The sequence below is a fragment of the Lissotriton helveticus genome, chromosome 12 (genome assembly GCF_964261635.1).
Source record: "Lissotriton helveticus chromosome 12, aLisHel1.1, whole genome shotgun sequence".
Lineage (NCBI taxonomy): Eukaryota > Metazoa > Chordata > Amphibia > Caudata > Salamandridae > Lissotriton > Lissotriton helveticus.
Genome location: NC_136073.1, coordinates 867,167,567 through 867,184,229, shown reverse-complemented (window position 1 = coordinate 867,184,229; position 16,663 = coordinate 867,167,567). Strand labels below are relative to the sequence as shown.

General features: G+C 50.8%; 1 protein-coding gene across 2 annotated transcripts in view; it reads left to right on the top strand.

Moving 5' to 3' along the window:
• Window positions 1-518: 518 nt before the first annotated feature.
• MPV17L2 (MPV17 mitochondrial inner membrane protein like 2) overlaps window positions 519-16,663 on the top strand; it is a 31,117-nt gene continuing 14,972 nt past the window's right edge. Inside the window, exon 1 of one of the 2 annotated variants that reach the window (XM_078670731.1) lies at window positions 519-655. The gene's annotated coding sequence lies outside the window, so the exon portion shown is untranslated. Of the gene's footprint in view, window positions 716-16,663 lie in introns of both variants that reach the window. The other variant, XM_078670732.1, reaches the window with a different exon arrangement.

Sequence of the window (16,663 nt, the reverse complement as noted above, 5' to 3'; positions counted from 1 at the left end):
GCTAAGGGTTAGTTCTTTGGCATAAAAAACAGACACGATTGATGAATAAGACTCCCTATCTTTAACTTAAAAATGCATTCATTTTAGCTGTCTCCCTTCTGAAATTGTCTAAACTTCAATGTGTGCCAATGAGGAAAATGATTTCCTCGGATTAAAAAACACTCCCTCTTTTATGTTTTATAATGTTATTATGTGTTGTAGCCATTTATTAGAGAGGTTCATTTCAATGTGGAAGCAGCAGAATGGGACTAGAGTTCCTCGCACGCAGTCAGCCCTACTTCTAGGCGCTCTGAGCGACTGAGATGGGGGAAGAGTAGGTAACTTTACATTAATACCCCGGGGGCGCCGTTGGGTTGGCACTGCGTTTCCTAATGTCCCCCGGGGGCACCAGCGGCACTCATTTATAGCCAGAGAGGTTATTTCCGGGATAACTCCTCCTACTGTTCCGGGGCGGGCCTTTCTCTTTCCTTACTGTACGCAGGCTGACAGTAGGGGCGGAACACTTCCTGGTTTCGCCCCTCCCCTTGCCAGTCACTCAAAGCAGGCTAGCTCTCCTATTGGCTCCCGCTGCTTTCAGTTGTCCCCGGTGGTTTACAGTCGGAAGCGATCATAGGGAGCCGGCACGAGTTTTAAGAGAGTTCACCGGAGGACGGAGGTGAGTGCTATGGCCGGCTAAAGTCACCCACAGGAGGGGTACTGCACTGCCACCCTTGGGGTACATGACATTACACTCTGTGGCATTTTTAGTGTTATATTTCTATTATTTTCTGTGTTTGTTTCTTATCTTTTATACATGCTCTTCCTTCATTCCATTATATACATGTATTAGCTCTGGTCTTGATGCATTACATCATTTATTGCCCAGCTGCTCAAAGCGTTGCTATAGCTACCAGGGGAGCCTTGTCTTTGAAGGGTTCCACCTGGGGTGAGATGACAGTTGAGCATGAGCCTCGATGGGGGTCTCGTGATTGTGGTTGGAGCTCAATAAAGGATTTACTTAGACGAGGTTATTGGCATTGGATATTACTACAGTACAATTCTATTGCTTTGTTTCTGGGTTTACAGGTGGTAAAGGTAAGTTATTCGCTATTGTATAGCGCCAAGCACCAATATTGTTGCATCGCAGCGCATTCTGCATCTGACCGTCCATTTGTGCGAATCTGGGAAGACTTGAGGAAGCCAAGCTCTCAAGTTTCTCTGGTCCATGTGTGGGTAGCTCACCCAGTAGACGTATTTTGCTTTACATTCAGGGATCTGTAGTTCTTCTATTTATCCCACTGAGTTCTACACGCATCAAAATGCAAATCCAAAAACCTTTAATTGGATCAGCTACTCATCCATTGACCTGGAAAACTCAATAGCTCTGGAACCCTTGTGTGATAGTGTATTTTTGTTTGTGTTTTATTCATGGAGAGGCAGAGCAGAATTCACAGTGCCAGACAGCTTGATCCTATAGCAGTCATGTGGTTAGGCTTAAAGCACTGTCCTGATGAATAAATAATGACTAAAGAATTCACTAGTGACTTCTACTTGCGTCCGCCGTCTGTTGCTTACTGAAGGGCAGATTCACAAGGAATTGACGCATCTGCATTGATGTGTCAGTTTCCTTGCTCCAGTGCCAACTTTCCTTGCGCCACTATGGAGGCGATGCTTTTACAATACAATGGCGCACATGTTTCTGACGCATCTTTTGACACAAAAGTGACGCATTACTGGAGTTGCTCATGCAAGTGATGCAACTCCAGCGATTCGCCACAACAGATCGGTCAGTCTCATACTGAAAGCCATGGGTCATTACTTACACCTGGTCTGAGCAGGCGTAGAGATTTTGATGCAATGATGGCGTAGAGTGAAATGTAAATTTCACTGTGTCAATTCTATATGGCTTTCTGCGTGTTAACGCTTTGCCTGCAAACATTATACCTGGTGCAGGTATAATGTTACGCAGGGATTTACAACGTGACATCTCCCTAGATGTGTCATGTTGTAAATTGGCCACATTGTTTGCGCTGCTGTTGCGTAAAAAAAAATGGCGCAAGGGGCTTGTAAATCTGCACCATAGTTCTCAAGTGGCCCTGTGTCATGTGGGATGCCCCTGTCAGTGATGGCCTTTAAGCAACAGTATGTTGCAGTCTAGAACTTGTAGTTTACCTTTAATACAACAAATATGCAACTCAAAACACCAGAAAGCACTGTTGCCTACAGAAACAGAAATCATAGAAGTTGTCACACGTGATATGGAACTGCTTGCCAGCCATGGTTTCACTGCTCAGATATTCTCATTTCCTTCCATGACTCACACTCTCACTTCTATTTTTTCTATCTTACGTTATATTATTAGACTCATTATAATCTTCTGTTGCATACATTTACTTTTATTCTGATGCTTTTTTCCATCCTGTTCACTTTTCATCCAGTCTTTCTTTTCTTCATTAACACCTTCTTTGAGTTTCTCTTTTTCAATAATTGTTATTGGGTTATAAAATATATTCAACCATATAATCTGGAAATCTACCAAACAGGAAAAAATCTGAATTGAAAAGAGAATAATAATTTATCTCGAACATGCATGCCATAATCAGTATTCTCTTATTTTCTCTTTATTCATTTCTGCTCTTTCCAAATGCATGGTCGATGTCATTGTCTAATGCTGCCCTCTTCTCCTTGAATACATCAATTTGCTTTCTCTTTCAGTTGTGTTGCTTTATCTCTTGTGCCTCCTTGTATTGTATTGTAATTGCATTTGTATAGTGCTTACTACCCCTGATGAGGCGTCAAAACGCTTTTTCGGCGAGTTGCACGCTACTCCGGGACCCATAGAGGATTAGTGTTGAAATAGTATAGTGAAACATGCAAGTAAATTTTAAGTGGTGGATATGTTAGTCAGTTATTTGGATTCGGAAGGATAGCAGAAGGTTAGAAGAGGAAAGAAGGCTTGTATTTATATAGCTCTTCTAACCCCTGATCGGGTGTTGAAGCTCTTTTTTTGGCGAGTACCACGCTACTCCGGAAACCCATAAAGGATTAGTGGTGAATTAGTATGGTGAAATATGAAAGTAATTTGAGTGGTGTTTGCTTTTCGCTGTTTCTGTACTGTTTCTCTTGTTTTAGTTTCTCTCTCTCATGTCGCTCTTTCTTGCAAGTTGTTTTCGCTCCTTTATATTACTCTTTCTTTCTCTTGTGTTGCTTTCTTTTTCAGTTAGGCCAGGGGTCTTTGAGTGTGTTTAACCTACTCCGGAGTGTGCTTTAACTATGTTATGGGGGTGACTTTGCACAGCCATTCTGTTCACTTTGGCTCTGTATGTCAATTCAAGCCCCAGTCCTTCTGAAATTAAAAAGAGGGTCCTAGTGTATTTTCACAATTCATGGCGGGGGACACTTGCACCTAGATTTGGTTTTAACACGAAAAATCATCCATTTAAGGATTCACACATTCGGTTGGAACGGAATGGAAGGCGTGGGGAGGGGCTAAAATTGCATATGATGGGACCTTCACAGTATTTGATTTTTGGTTGTAAGTCTGTGTTTAAGCACCCTAATGTTTGCAAGTGATAAGGAAATACTGAGGATGATATAGTTTTATAGTTATCATACTATTTGTTTTATTGATGTGAGACAACTAGGTTCACATCAGATTCCCTAGTTCTTCAATTGACTCGCACACTAAATCATAACTCAGCATTTATAGATCAGGACCTCCTCTGCCTAATATATACTACAGTTAATTTTGCAATATGAGGAAATTAATGACCCATCAATGACCATACTAATCAATCAATCAATCACGGCATTTATATAGCGTGCTTCTCACCCGGGAGGGTCTCAAGGCGCTGAGGGGAAGGGGTGTGTTACTGCTCGAACAGCCAGGTCTTGAGTTGCTTCCTGAAGGAGAGATGGTCTTGGGTACGTCGAAGGTGAGTGGGGAGGGAGTTCCAGGTCTTGGCTGCCAGGTAGGAGAAGGATCTTCCTCCGGCGGTGGTTCTGCGGATTCGAGGTACGGTGGCGAGCGCGTGGCTGGTAGATCGTAGCTGGCGCGTGGGCGTGTAGAAGGTAATTCGGTCGTTGAGGTACTTGGGTCCCAGGTCGTGTAGGGCCTTGTGTGCGTGGGTGAGGAGTCTGAACGTGATTCTCTTGCTGACGGGGAGCCAGTGCAGTTCTCTCAGGTGTTCGGTGATGTGGCTGTGTCAGGGGATGTCCAGGATGAGTCGTGCGGAGGCGTTCTGGATTCGTTGGAGACTTCTCTGGAGTTTGGCTGTAGTTCCGGCGTAGAGGGCGTTCCCGTAGTCCAGTCGGCTGGTGACGAGTGCCTGGGTGACGGTCTTCCTGGTTTCAGTAGGGATCCATCTGAAGATCTTACGGAGCATGCGCAGGGTGTTGAAGCACGAGGAAGAAACGGCGTTGACTTGTCTGGTCATTGACAGGGAGGAGTCCAGGATGAAGCCCAGGTTGCGTGCGTGGTCTGTAGGTTTGGGGGCGGTGCCCAGGGCCGGGAGCCACCAGGAGTCGTCCCAGGCGGAGGGTGATGATCCCAGGATGAGGACTTCCGTCTTGTCTGTGTTCAGTTTAAGACGGCTGTTTCTCATCCAGTCGGCGACGTCTTTCATCCCTTCGTGGAGGTTGGCTCTGGCGGTGGTGGGATCGTTGGTGAGGGAGAGGATCAGCTGGGTGTCGTCGACGTAGGAGATGATGTTGAGGTTGTGTTGGCGTGCGATGGCTGCGATGGGGCTCATGTAGACGTTGAAGAGGGTCGGGCTGAGAGAAGATCCTTGTGGTACGCCGCAGATGACTTCGGTGGCCTCGGATCTGAACGGAGGGAGGCGGACTCTCTGGGTTCTTCCGGTGAGGAACGAGATGATCCATTCCAGCGCTTTCTCTCGGATTCCGATGTTGCTGAGGCGCTTCACTAGGGTTCGGTGGCAGACTGTGTTGAACGCTGCGGAGAGGTCCAGGAGGATGAGGGCCTCTGTTTCCCGCGTTGTCGATCAGGGTTCTGATGTCGTCAGTGGCTGCGATCAGGGCGGTCTCGGTGCTGTGGTTGGCCCGAAATCCGGACTGCGAGTGGTCGAGGGATCCGTTCGTCTCGAGGAAGGCGGCAAGCTGTATGTTGACGGTCTTCTCGATGACTTTGGCCGGGAAAGGAAGGAGCGAGATGGGACGGTAGTTCTTGAGGTCGGTGGGGTCCGCTGTTGGTTTCTTCAGGAGGGCGGTCAGCTCGGCGTGCTTCCAGCTCTCCGGGAAGGTGGTGGTGTGGAAGGAGGCGTTGATGGTGTCTCGGAGTTGGGGTGCTATGGCGGCGGCTTTGTGGAAGACGTGGTGTGGGCACGGGTCGGTTGGTGCTCCGGAGTGGATTCAGTTCATCGTGCGGGTGGTGTCTTCGGTGCTGATCGGGGTCCAGTTGCAGAGGGTGGTGGTGGCGGGCGTTGGTTCGGTGGTAGGGTGCGGGCGTTGGTTCGGTGGTAGGGTGCGTGGTCTGTGAGTCGAAGCTGTTGTGTATGTCGGCGATCTTGCGGTGGAAGAACGAGGCGAGGGAGTCGCAGAGGTCTTGCGTGGGAGTGATGTCGCTGGTTCCGGCGCTGGGGTTGGAGAACTCTTTGACGATGCTGAAGAGTTCTTTGCTGTCGTGGGCGTTGTTGTCCAGTCGTTCTTTGAGTGCCGTCTTCTTGGTGGCGCGGATCAGTTGATGGTGTTTGCGGGTGGCGTGCTTGAGTGCAGTCCAGTTGTCTGTGGTGCGGTTGAGCCGCCAGGCTTTCTCGAGGGTGAGGCAGTTCTTCTTGGATTCCTTGAGTTCGTCGGTGAAACAGGGGGCCTTCTTGCTTCTTGGTTTGCTCGGAGGGTTCTTGAGTGGTGCGAGGTCATCGGCGCAGGCGGTCAGCCACTTGGTGAGGTTGCTGGCTGCTACGTTGGGGTCCGTTGTGCTGGTGGGAGTGTTCTGGCTGAGGGAGGTGGTGAGTTGCTCGGCGGTGATCTTGTTCCAGCTGCGGCGGGGGACCCGTTGCGCATGGAGGTGGGTCGTAGTTCTACTGAAGCTGAAGTGGACGCAGCTGTGGTCTGTCCAGTGGAGTCCGGTGGCATGGCTGAAGGAGACGTGCTTGCTGGATGCGAAGACAGGGTCAAGCGTGTGTCCGGCGTAGTGGGTGGGGGTGTCCACCAGTTGCTTGAGTCCGAGGTTGGCGAGGTTGTCCAGCAGGGCGGTGGTGTTTCTGTCGTTGTTGTTCTCCATGTAGAAGTTGAGGTCCCCTAGGAGGATGTAGTCGGTGGAGGGAAGGGCGTGCGGGCTGATGAAGTCTGCGATGTCTTCGCTGAACTGCGTGCGTGGTCCCGGTGGTCTGTAGATAAGGGTGCCTCGGAGGGTGGTTTTGGGGTCGGTGTGTATCTGGAAGTGCAGGTGCTCGGCGGCGGAGAAAGTTTTGTCGGAGTTAGTCGAGATGCGGATGGTGTTCTTGTGTACGATGGCGATGCCTGCTCCGGTCTGGTTGACACGGTCCTTCCGGGTGATCTTGTAGCTGTCCGGGAGGGCTGTGGCGATGTCGGGCGCTGAGGAGGCGTTCATCCAGGTTTCGGTGAGGAAGGCGACGTCCAGTGTAGTTGCATCAAGCAGGTCCCAGAGTTCCACGGCGTACCTGTGGACGGATCGGGTATTCAGCAGGATGCACTTCAAGTGGTTGCTGTTGGAGTCGGCGGGGGCGGTGCAGGTCCGGTGGCAGGTGAAGCGGCAGGCTTTGCAGGGAAGGGTCCGTTGGTGCGTCTCGGGGTGGCTCGGTAGCAGGCAGGGTTCCGGCCGGTATTGAGTGCGTTGAGAGTGGTGGCGTCGTAGGTCTGTCGTGGAGTCTTGCATCGGCGGTGGGGACCAGGGTTTCTGGCGCTGGGCGCGGTCCAGGCGCGGACGGGCGCAGACGGGCTTACCTTTGGCGCACCTTCGGCGCTCATTCGGTGCGTCCGCTGCGCGGTCGCTCTGGGGGCGTCATAAGAAGGGAGCCGGGAGGGAGGGTCCGCTGGGAGGCGGGAGCGTGGGAGTCTATCGGGGGGCGGGGCCGCAGGCAGGCAGCGGGAAAAACGAGTGCGGGCTGGCGGGCGGCCCTGCGGCGGCTGGGGCGCTTGTGGAGGAAGCAGTCGGCGTAGGCGAGCAGGAAGGCACAGGCAGCAGGAGGCAGGTAAGGCACAGGAAGCAGGAGGCACGAGGAGCGTGGGGACGACCAGGCCGGTGACGGCGCAGTGGTCGCTCCAGATGAGGAGTCAGGGTCCCCTTAAGAAGGGAGCCGGGAGGGAGGGTCTGCTGAGAGGCGGGAGCGTGGGAGCCTATTGGCTGGCGGGGGGGTGGGGCCGCAGGCAGGCAGCGGCGGGAAAAACGAGTGCGGACGGCCCTGCGGCGGCTGGGGCACTTGTGGAGGAAGCAGTCGGCGTAGGCGAGCAGGAAGGCACAGGCAGCAGGAAGCAGGTAAGGCACAGGAAGCAGGAGGCACGAGGAGCGTGGGGGCGACCAGGCCGGTGAAGGAATTAGTCGTCGTTCTTAAGACTGCGTGATCATTTTATACTGAGAATCAATGTTGATATAGATTGCGCACATACCTCACCCGTACACTTTTCTTAGTGTAATATACATGTATCGCAAACCTGTAGAATAGGCAGTGGAGCACTGCGAACTGTGGTTAGCATTTACTCGGAATATAATCCAGTTGACCATTTACAGAAGAAGGATGGAGTCTCTAAATATAGTCTTCATTTCCAGTTTTTAGGACTTTGCTCTAGCCTGCGCGCATGCGCTGTCTCGGAGAGAGACATGCTGTATCTACTGTTGTGGGCTTCAGCCCGCTCATAGGCCCACCATTTGCTTGCTCCCACGTCGATCCGTTATCCCTTCTCCCATTTGGTCCATGGCATGCATGTGTCATGCATCTTCCTGACAATAGCCCTCCACGAGCGCAGCAACTAAGTACTGCTAAACATGCGCAGCAATCATTTTATCACATTGTTTTGGGACTACTTTTTTTTTCTGTACGACGTTCCAGCTCAGCCCCAGCACGCAGCTTTATTTCTTTCACCGCTTCTTCCCTTTATTCATTTTGTGGCTTGTTTCTTTAGCAAAGTCATATGGCCCATCACCCATGGTCATCACACTTTTCCTCTCGTCCCCCGAACTCTGCCCTCCACCTGTGCCTTAACCTGTAACACTTTGCCCAACTTTCGCCTGCCCATCGCTTTTTTTGTCCCATTTACAATGTCTTGCCTTTTCTTTAATCATTCTCTTTTTTATTCCAACATCCTGTCGCTCATTAACAGCCCACTAACTGACAGCAGCCTGAATCAAAGTACACCCTCAGTGCTAAATTAGTTTGAGGAAGCTTGGAAATCATCTTCCGCAATGGACCCCACCTTGAGCCCTTGCAAGCCCCGTGGGAGATATCCCTCTGTGTATGCCACTCTGCATCAATCTCTTACTCTGCCACAGAGCTCTCACTTGCCAAGTGATAGATAACTTCAGGACTTTGGTCCCTCTCCGAAGCTACTCGAACAACTGAGGACACAGGCTACACAGGGTAGAGGTGTCAGTTCTAGGTTGTTACATCGCCACCCACAGAATGGGGGGGGAGAAACTGCAAGGTGGGGGGAAACAATAGTTTACAAAAGAACTTGGCCTAACGGCTAGGGGGCTCGACCTCGGACCTGAAGATCTGGGTTTGAGTCTCGGTGACAATGCCAAACATCCTGTGATTCTTGGCAAATCACTTAATCTCCCCGTGCCCAACAAAAATGAATGTGTGTCTTCATGTAACGTAACTGGTGCTATGTAAAGCGCTCTGATACCCGATTCGGGTCAAGTTCGCGCTATATAAAACTCTGCAAAAAAAACTATCAAAGCTCCCCAAACAAGCATTTCCACGAAGGACCTCCAACACCATGTGACATCCCAGCAGGCATTATTCATCCACTCTAGCTGAAGAGCCAAGCCGGGTACACATTATTTTATTTTGTTAGCATTATGTAGTGTAAACAGTACAGACACAATAGCATGGCTTATTTGCAAATATGACCAATGGCTACCGCTGCTAGTGGGCGAGCCAAAGCTTCCAGATCCAGCTCCAGGATTCCTCACTTTCCTGCTTGTCAGTCGAGGTAAATTCCTTGCATCGACTGACTGCTAACCGTATGGGGGAGCAGGTGTATGACAGTAACCTGCTTAGGAGCCACACCTAGGAACCTATCAGACAGGTCAGCCCGCATTGAGTGAGCGATGCCTACTACTCCCATCCCTGCTAGCCCCTTGCTCTAAATATCCACCAACTGTGAAAAGCAAGTGCCTCCCTTGTCCCACACCTCAATGCGCCATGGTATACTTGGTATACTTTGCATACTTGCACCCTGTCAGAAGTCGCTTTCCCTTCTCCTCCCCACGAGATGTAGGTTTCCTGTCTCTTCTGTAGTTGTCTGTCATGTCCCACCTGTGTCAAGGATCGCCCTTCTACTCTCATGGTTGGCTCTGTACTATCTGACTCCTGCTTCTTGCTAGCCATGGCATTTTCGCCCCACCCTCTCGCTTCCTTAAAGGTTTCTCCTCCCTCTGCCCTGGCAGATGTGACCTTCCGCCTCTACAGTGGGTAGGTTTAATGTCCCAGGTTTGTCAGGGGTCTCACCGACCCAGCTAGCTGGTTTTCGCTTTACTTTGTACTCCATGGCAGGTGTGGGCATATTGCCGTTTGATTATTTAGAATTTTTCTCTGCATGACAGAGATAGGTACACCACTTTCCCTCATACTCTCTACCGGCTGTGAGCCTCCGATCCAAAAGCATGTTTTCTGTGTTTTAAACTCCTGCTATGGGCTTCTTCCCTACACTTCGCCACTCCCACTGGCCACCCTTGGGTAGTGCAGCCCATCCACTTACCGTTATTAAGTTGTCTGCACCCTGTTACTAATTTTGACCCACTAGAGTGGTAGTCCAGCCGACGCTGCAAGGCATGGCGCACCATACAGTGCCTTATACCTCATTCAGGGGTGCCTTCCCTAGAATCCGGTCTTCTGAGCCCCCTTGTTTACCTGAAGTGGTAGACCTCCACCCCCATGCAGGTATGACTGCTCTTCACAGGCACCTCTTCAAGTGGTGCCCACCCAGTCATGTGCCGCTGGGTGGCTCTTGTTTACCACCCACGCCCCGACCCCACCGTAGTAGGCGCCCTGCACTGCATCGCCCGTCAGATTTGCGTTTTTTGTCCACCCGCACCTCCAGTTGTCTGAGTCCAGGGGTGCACTACCACAACCCTGTGCTGTTGTGTGTGTTTTCATAACGGTATAAATGTAAATGTAAATGTAGTTGAGCTTCTATAGCGCACAGCTACCCGCAGTGGGTGTCCCGGCGCTTGCATAGGGAACCCGTCCTGGTATTCCCCTGTGAGATATCAGGGTATCCACAAGGTGAAAGTCAGGCATCCCGCCGCGAGGGGCCGTTGTGGAGATTAAGCAAGCTATTGCCCAGAGTCGCAGAGTGTGCACCCGAGAGTCGAGGAGGCACCGGGGCGAGAATTATCGAGTCCGTGGAATTTTTAGCCCAAGACCCGCCGAGGCGGGGAATTGAACCCTGGTCCAGGACCGATCTCAGCTTCCGGGTCTGCTGCCTCTAACCCCTGAGCCACACTTCTCCACCATAATGGCTGGACATGGTTAATTGTTCTTTCCTACATATCTGTTCATTCCTACTGTAGAAAACACTGTTTAATGAGACATACAGACTTCCGCTTACCAGCACTGTAAATTCAGTCTGATGCGAATTGTCTGTCCTGTGAAACACAAGCATTTTATGTGTGCCCCGTTGTGTGGCATGACAGTCACGGTTACTAGCCTGAAAATCTTCATGTACTTTGCAATTCGTGCCCAACAAAATATTTGAAAAAGTTGTAGTCAGTTCCATCAGAATGCCATACAGTGCTTAATTTGAGCAGGTGGTTTCCAGTGCTCAACACGGGTACTTAAAACAGTCTGCTGCATGGTGGCACTGTTTGTCTAATATTAACCCGTTGCGTGCTCGTGACGGAACCGTTCCGTCACGAGCCTCGGGTGGGCTGTGCTGGTGACGGAACGGTTCCGTCACGGCCCGCTCCGTCACGGCCCGCTCGCCGCGCCTGCGCTGAGCGTTCTGATGAGCGGGCGGGGCCGTGACGGGACCGTTCCATCACAAGCACAGCTCACCCGAGGGCCGTGATGGGGCGGTTCCGTCATGAGTACGGGAGCGCCACGCGGCCCCGCCTCCCCCTTAGCGCTGCGGCAGAATAGCCGCCGCAGCTAAGGAGTTAAAGATTAGCACACAACTGTTGTTTATTAATTAAATAAACATTTAAAAGGACTAATACCTGATGCCCAAGCCGTTCTCATAGCTTTGGGGCCTGGAATAGTCTGAATTGTCACTCTTGTGTTGGTTCTGTCACTGGCGGTTTGTGGAAAATTAGTACTGTTTGGTAAACATTATCTGCGCCATCTTGCCTTTTCCCCTGATGCCACACTTTTGCCGTGCGCGCCCGCCATTTTAAATGCCTCGATCAGGACCATCCCTTTTGCATGCCACTGGCCCCCCAGCATAGCCCTTCGCCCTCACCAAGCCTGCACGCTGACCAACCCCCCCCCTGCTCGCACCTGCCTTGAGTCATAAACCCCTCTTCAGCGCAGCTCTGCCTCAGAACCCCATCCTGTTCCCAGCAACACCTCCCTTCATTCCTTTCATGATCCCCGGCCCTTTGATGCAAACCCCCTTTTTTCCCCGTGTGCCCGTTTGTCTTCCTCGTTCCCAGGCCGACACCCAGCTCTGCCGATACTATTCCTTGCCCCTCCCCGTACAGTAGAAAGCTTCCCTCATCAAAGGACCCCCGAGTTGATCAAAGCCCCCACCCCATGAGATCCGATCGAACCCCACATTCCATGAATCGGCGGAATATCCAGCTGCGCGATAATCATCACCTGTTGTGACCGGGGTGGGGACTTCTACTGTAAATGTGTGTGGGAACGGGCCCGAAGGGGAGATCCCGGGAATGTCTTTCCGTACATCAAAGCATTGCCATGACTATGTAAACTGTAATAAAAGCCATAAAACCTGTATATAAGGGGCCAGGCCTCAGAGATGAAGTTAGAGCACCTCATGACGATACCTGCTGTCTGATTTGTCGTGTTCTCCTCCGGAGAGAATAAACCTTGTTTCCTGCCTTCCAGTCTCCAGCGCCTGCCTCTTCATTGATTAATAGTTTGTGGGTTAAAGAGGCGATACCGCCGGGCAAATATCGATTGTCCCCGACCCTAGATTTTACAATTGGCGTCCCAAGCGTGGGGCCCATCAGCGACTCGTGGATCCAGTGGGAGAGGTCCCGACGACAGAGTGAACGACTGCAACGATCGGGAGAGCTCTTGCCCAATAGACCCTCGTCTGGCAGCCGATCATCCGAACTTCACTAGTTCCGAACAGACCTCTCTCGAGTGATCTACGGTCCTGACTGGGAACCATTAGGAGTGCTGCGAGGAATACGAGAAAAAGAGGACGATCGGGCGCTGGATTCGGAAGACAAGAAACTGTCCATACGGTCCGGGTAAGGTCGTGTAAGCACGACAAACTGCAAAATAATTGATTGATTATTCGGAAAATACTAGTATTACTCTTTATTTGACTTATTTGGAGATTCACTGTCTGCACACGGAGAAACAGTAGGCTCTTTCCCTTTTGCAAACAGTGAAGGATAGGTAACGCAGCCGTCGTGCCTATTTTTCTCCCCCACTGATTCTATTATTTATTAACGGTTTTTGGGAGATTCCCTCCCCCACACTGATTAACTGGGTTCTTTTGACCCCGAACTACTGTTCACAGATTGTCTTCTGGAGATTCTCTGTCTGCAAACCGGGAATAACAGATTCCTCTTTACGGATAGTGAAAGGGTAGAGGACGCAGACTTTTGCGCCCTACTTACTCTCCCCACTGACTTTATTTTATTTTATTTATTATTGGTTGTTCCTTGTTATTGGTTATTCTTTTTTGGTTCATGAGGTATTCACTGCCTGCAAACAACGTAGAATAGAAATATTCTGTCTAGTCTTTGCGCACAGTGATAAGATAGGCAGTGCTGACTTTTTGTCCCTCGTTGCGAGCCGTCATGTCTGTCTTCTCCCCACTGATTGATAATTGGTTCAGCCCGGACCGTTTGTTAGAGGTGGATCATCTAGCTCCGCTGGAAGGTACCCCTAATAAGGACATGTTCATAAACTATGGATTAGTTACCATAGCCTATAATAAATTGTGGCACAGGTATACCAAAGAAAGTCAAGACAAACAGTGGCCACTGGTAGGATCCTTTGACCTTGATAAAATAGAAACGTTAGAAATAGCTCTTCGCAAGACAACGCCTATTATGCTCGACAGTCTCGGTATGTGGCGCAAAGAGGCAATGCAACGACAGAAAAAAGACGAGGACAGAGCAGGTAGAGGAATATATCAACAGGACAACCCCTGGACACCACGACCCGAAGGTTATCCCCCGACACTACGCACAGAACGGCCAGACTTAGGGCAAGATCAATGCGCTTTTTGTAGATATGTCGGACACTGGAAAGCACAATGCCCGGCTCTGCTGAGCAAGAGTGGGAATAGAGGGCCGACAGGAATAACAGGCCGACAGAAAGGGAAAAGGCGCGAGACAAAGAAGAATCAGACTCACATAGACAGACCAGATAGAACCACCACGTTTGATTATGCCCGATGGCACAGATTTCGCCAGAACGATTTCAGCGACATGTTCGAGTTTTCCTAGGTCGGACAATGTAAAGACGGGAACCCAGCCTAGTTCTAAATTAACAGACGGAAAAAGATAATTATGGCCAATAACTGTTTTTATGTTTGTCTTCGGATCTTGTGTGTCATACTTTTACTGTCTCCCCGTCTGAGTTTGTGTGTACGTAATGTATGAATCTGCGTCATCCCCCTGCACGTGCTTCCGTGTTACATAAACTCTGTTAACAGAAATTTTAGCATAAAAACAACCTGGAAAGAAAGGAATGGGAAACGAAATCAGTAAGCCACTGATGAACACGAACTTTTATTTAACATAACAAGCAAGAAACAATAACGCTAGAAACAATAACGGTAAACTGTAGAAAATGAAAGTCAACAGAACATCCCTCCCCCCCCTTCTGGGACCTTCCAAAGTAGGGCAGGGTTACGGCTACGCCCAACCGGTGGCAACCCATATAAGGCGGGCCCTGCTGCCAGCAATCGGTCAGGAAATCTTAACATAGGGTGGAGCCGGAGGAGAGGCAGGGGCCAGCGGAGTCCGGCCGCAGCGGCCCTGGGTAGCTGCAGGTAGTCCCGCCATATGCCTCCCCGGCCCAGCCGCAGCGGCCCTGGATAGTTGCAGGCAGTCCCGCCACATGTCCTCCCGGTCCGGCCACCAATGGCCAGGGACCGGGGCCAACTGAGTCCGGCTGCAGCCGATAACCTAAGGAGGCCCGGCCCAGAGAAGGACGGGACACTTCTTTCTTTTCCCTTCCGTGATGGCCGCAGCGACACGTCAGGCGCCACTTCTGCCATGAACAATGGCTGCGACAACTCTGGGCGGCGGAATGTCCTGTACGTACCTCCACAAAATTAGTCCTGGTCGGGCTGGGAGGGAGAGGCGACGCGGACGAGCCTCTCCCACCTCCACAGATAGGAGGCTTCCCAGCCCCAGTCCGGCCATCACAAATACCTCTGCAGAAATTTGTCCAAATTGGGCTGGGAGGGAGAGGCGACGCGGACGAGCCTCTCCCACCTCCATGGATAGGAGGTCTCCCAGCCCCCGGCCCAGCGCCGAACTCCTCCAGCCAGGCGGTGGCGCCCCAGTACTTGCGCAGCACCGAACATGCAACGGTGCCCATATTTTCGGAGCACTGAATATGCAATGGCTGCACCGATACTTGTGCAGCACCGAATGTGCGCCGCAGGTGGCCATACTCCCACAGCACTGAGCACGAGACTTGGGGAGCACCGGATGTGGAGAGACCTTCGTGCAGGCCGATCAAAAAGAGCAGCATGGAGTGCACCGGGAGAAGGAGACGGCGCGAACGAGTCTCCCTCGCCCCCCTGGTGGGGGCATCACAGCCGCACCCCAGCCGAACGTCCCGCTTCCACAACACAGAGTTCCATTCCCTATTTGTCCTCAGAAAGGTCTCTTCCACTCTTGCGGACTCGACGAGAGGGGACTGCTGCAGGGCCTCAAAATGGCGTCTGGGTTCGCTGGAAGGCGGGCCTCGGCCGCTAGAGTAACTTTGAACAGCAATGTAACTCGGGCGCTTGCCCACCGCGGCACGAGCCCCCACCTCCGACAAGCACCCCCACAGCCATGAAGATTCTACTAAAGTCCCCGGGGGAGCCCTCGGCCCCTGCAGGCTCCCGGTAAGAGACAACTGCCTTGATCGCTAAACGAAACAAGCATGACATTGCCGCTCTTTCTGTTAGCATGAATTCTAGAACTGCCGAAAAGGACTCTGGTCCAACTGCCAGTTGTAGGAAACGTTTCCCCTGATGCTACTTCCGGACTAACCCGGCCCCGCCCAAAATGGCGCCGGTATCAATAGGAACTTACGAACACCTCGTGGTGTTCCTTTCTACTAATACAAAACTTGATGTTCTGAGACATATATGATCCTTTGCACACTTGACCAGAAAAGAAAAGGAGAGCTCCCTCGACGAACATTGTAAAAAGATCCCGTTAAAAATGTTGATTACAAATGTACGATGTATTATATTTTTTTATAACTGATGTATAACCTCGCCTATGACGCACGCACACGGTATGCATATAGGAAATCTGATTGCAACTAGTCTGACTATTATGAAATAAAATGCCCCCGATCTCCCAACCACTTGATAGACGTTTTAGTTACCCACGAACGAGTGAATAAACCTTTCTAATGTTTTTATTGCTGCAAGACAACCCCCCACTGTACGCACTTTAGTAATTGCCGTGTCCGGCCAAATACGACTACACCCTCATGATCTACGTACTGAGGTGATTTTGCAAAAATAAAGGTCTTCGAAATTATGAATGGGTATTGCATGCTTTATTTAAAAATATGGGATCGGCGGGAGAGTTCCTTTCTGTGCACCCTACTCTGCTCTCTCTTTAAGGTTAAAAGAAGATGGTTGCCCAGCCCCGGATGGAGGATCGAATCTGAAACACGACACTCCGCCGTCTAAAATGCGACTGACTCAGGGATTCGCGCATGGAGAAGGACCCCGACTTCTAGGGATGGGTAAAAGCGAAATGGCGTAATGTAACGGATGGGTAAAATGAAACGATGTAAAATGATAAAAATATTATAGAGATACGACACTCAAAGATACTAGGGAACAGAGTTGACCAAAGAGCTGATAAACCTTAGGCCATCACAACGTTGAAAGAGGTTTAAGGACCCCAATAGCTGAATACACCTACCAACTGGAAACCTCGCACTAAGTACTTCTGATTCTTTAACGTTTCCCTACTCACAGCCTATGGATCGCACTGCCCCCATCCCCCCCCCCCTGGCCCCAGAAGCCAAAAATCCCAGGGATTCTATCCCGAGGGGATAAGACGAGTACGAGGTAAGTAAAGGACCCTTGAATCCATGTATTGATATGCGCGAATGTTGTCCCCCTCCCTTCCCCTCTTTTCCCTCCCTCTGCA